The 3,530-nt window shown below is 38.8% G+C and overlaps 1 non-coding gene across 1 annotated transcript; it reads right to left on the bottom strand.

Annotated features, from left to right (window-relative positions):
- Positions 1–1,856: 1,856 nt before the first annotated feature.
- Positions 1,857–1,961, bottom strand: LOC139082123 (U6 spliceosomal RNA). Its single transcript, XR_011537853.1, has one exon. It is a non-coding gene; the product is annotated as a U6 spliceosomal RNA (small nuclear RNA).
- Positions 1,962–3,530: the final 1,569 nt, after the last annotated feature.

Here is a 3,530-nt window from a genome sequence, read left to right on the forward strand (position 1 = left end):
CAATGGAATATATGAGGCAAGAAGAAAATCCAGGGCCTCTCTTGAGTCGTTCCTTGGGTCCTAAAGTCCCCAGCCAGTCTCTCGTCTTCTCTCCACCTTTCAGAGTCTTGTATTTATTTTGGATATGATGTCCAGTGTTGTACCTGTAACTAGCAGGAGGAATAGGGAGTATGCCTATACTATTCTTCTGGAAGCAGAAGTCCAGTCTCACTTACTAAGACGATGACTGAAGAAAGAAAAAAAAAACAGGTCAAGCTTTTCTGCAGATGTTGGGGCTCTTCGCTTATCTTGCCCTAAGTCTCTGTCAGCATATTAGAGAGCCAGTTCGCCTGAAGTTCTGGGCATCTCCATAATTAATACCAGCCCTTGGTGTGGTTATTAATAGTGCACCTCCGCCGTTTGGCCTTACCGGTTTTGATTGAGTGTGTTCAACCTTGAAGAAGGAAACTTGCTAAATAAGCTGGTTTTGTGAGTCACTTTATCATTAAGGTGAACAGCAAGTTCCTTCAGCCCATTGATGCTTTCACACCAGGGTTTGATGTCTCAGAAACCCCGGCCAGCAGCTCTCCTTCTAAACGGGCATATCTTGTTGAGGTAGAAGAAGCTTTCCAAGGCACTTTCCACAGGATGAGTGTTCAAACCACCCCTTAGTACAGAATTCACCCATTTCCCTCCCCACTGGGAGCACTGAGGGAACCAAGACGCAGACCCTTGGAGGTGCAGCCTTAAGGTGAGCGAGGCGAGCGTTCTGGCTCACTCAGGATGCTGCTGAGCCCACTGCTGCCTCTCCTGCACTTGTGCCTGTCAGAATTTCAGCTCCATCTGTTCCCTTTCTCCAGCCAACACAACGGTTTGCTCAGGAACTCAAATGATCTTGTTGAAAGTTTCTTAGCCAGTTATTTCACCATCAAGAAATTTGCATTTAACATCTCACAGGCATCATCGTTGTAAACATTGTGAACAAAGGCCAATAAAATGCCCTAAACATCAACATCTGTTCAGTCGCACAACTGTGAAGTAAAGAGCCCACTTAACTCTGGTCTCCTGTCTGGCTGTTCATAATGCCTTTTGGAACACACTGAAGTGCGTTATTTTATGGTTCAGGCTATAAGGGCATTTTTTTCTAGCTTAGCTCCTTCTTTTAACCCCAAACTTTCGGCCATATCTATAGTTCGGTCCTTCACCTTCTCTCCCTCTCGCCTTTGACGTGGGCTTTTCCTTATAAGGTGATTTTAAAAAAATTGTGGTAAAATACGTAACGCAAATTTACCATTTTATCCATTTCTAAGTGTACAGTTCATGGCCTTGAGTACCTTCATGTTGTTGTGCAGCCATCACTGCCCTCCATCTCCAGAACTTTTTTACCTTTTATAACTGAAGATCTGTACCCAATGAAGCAGCAACGCCCCATCTCTCCCCCTCCAGCCTCTAGTGGCCACCATTCTACTTTTTGTGTCTATGAATTTGACTATTCAACGTACCTCATGTGAGTGGAATCATGCATTATTCATCCTTCATAACTGGCTTATTTCACTTAGCATAATATCCTCAAGTTCCATCCATGCGGCAGCATGTGACAGGATTTCCTTCCTTTTTAAGACTGCATAATAGTCCATTGCTTATATACACACCACATTTTGTTTATCCATTCATCCGTTGATGGACACTTGGATTGCTTCCATCTTTTGTTTATTACAAATAATGCTGCTATGAACATGGATGTGAAAATATCTCTTTGAGACCCTTCTTTTAATTCTTTTGGGTATATGCCCAGAGGTGAAATTGCTAAATTATACGGTAATTCTATTTTTAATTTTCTGAGGAACTACCACACCGTTTTCCATAGCAACTGCACGACAAACATGGAACACCACAAAATTGCATGTCATCCTTGCACAGGTGCTATGTTTGTCTGCTCTGTATTGTTCCAATGTTAGTGTATGCGCTGCCAAAGCAAGCACCCAAGGTGATTTTAAACTGACCTTGATGCGGGCTTTAGACACTTTTTAAATGTGCTTGTTTGCTTGCATTTTTTCACTATACAGTTCCTTTTCAATACCTCTCTTTTTTCAAGTTGTGAAAAAATGTGTTAATTATTATTAAAAATGTTTCTGTGTGGATTTACTTTTATTTTAAAATAATACCTTTATCATTTCATAAAAAGAATACACCCTCATTTAAAAGTTGAAGCACCATAGAAACATTTTTTAAAAAGGGCAACAAATCGTCCCAAATCCTACCATCCAGAAGTAAGTAGTGTTAATATTTTCAACACTATTCCAACCATCTCTCTCTTCACATTTAGAGACAGAAAGATGGATTGATAGAAATAATTTTATAGGAACGGGATTATATGGCACATACTATGATAAAATAAAAAGTTAAAATGAATTTTATTTTAACTCAGAAATTGGAAGAATACTGAAGTGAAATTGAAGACATGCTAAACTTCAGATGGATATCTCCCCACTCTGAGATATACAAGTTCCTAACGTGCCTTCTAGATTGAGATATGGAAAACATTAAAAGATGGAAGCCATTATGTAGATCTTGCTTCATGCTTCAGTTTTTTATTTTGTGGACAGAAGTCCCATCACATGTTAGATAAGGTAATTAACACCTTAGTCTTCTCAGCCTCCTCCCTCACTCTGTGATTTTGTTTTATTACTTTTACTTTGTCAAGATTTATGAAGTAGATATTATGAACTGTTCATGTGATAGTTCAATATTTACATGGATACTTACCATCAGGCTTTTTCTCAGTGTTACCATCTCCACTCTTTATTTTGCTTCCTTCTTGCGTGCCTGAGTTTCAACACAGAGCATCCTTGCAGGAGGGGTTCACAGGTGCCATATTCCCTGAATTTTCTCAAGCTAGAGAATGTCAGCTGATTATCTTTATACGTGAATGATAATTTGGCTGAGTATAATATTCTCATGCTGTATATTAGTCTTTCCTTCAGAAACTTTCTAGCCACCTGTCCATTTTTTTTTTTTGGCATCAAATTTGCTATGGAGAAGTCTGAGGTGACTTGTTTTATCCCTCTGAATTCCTGAAGAGTTATTTCTTCACCTTTGAAGTTCAATAGTTTAACTATATTGTGTTCCCCTGATATGTGGTATGTCCTTTCAATATGAAAATGCGGTTCTTGTATTTCAGGGAAATTTCCCTGTATTCTGTCTCTGAGCTATTTCTATCTTACTTGTGTTGGGGTCTTTATGTCAGAGGCAAAAGTCACCCTTCTTTTGGCCTGTTTTTGCTCTAACCTCTTTGTTTTTCTTCTTTTATTGTCCTGGGGTGATTTTTTTAAATGTCATTAATTAAATTTTAAGCCCCTATTCCTTATAATTTATTTATTATAACTGATATGTTGTTGTTTTGGTTCTTGATTTTTCTCTTGGCTGTTCATTTTCCTTTTTCATCCAATTCCGCTATTCATCTCTTGTCTTTGAGCTGCTATTTTATTAGCATTCTCACTAAGATCTTCTAGAACACTCACCAGTGATGGGAAGTTTTCTTTTATTTACCG

This window comes from Equus przewalskii, chromosome 2 (genome assembly GCF_037783145.1).
Source record: "Equus przewalskii isolate Varuska chromosome 2, EquPr2, whole genome shotgun sequence".
In the NCBI taxonomy this organism is placed as follows: Eukaryota; Metazoa; Chordata; class Mammalia; order Perissodactyla; family Equidae; genus Equus; species Equus przewalskii.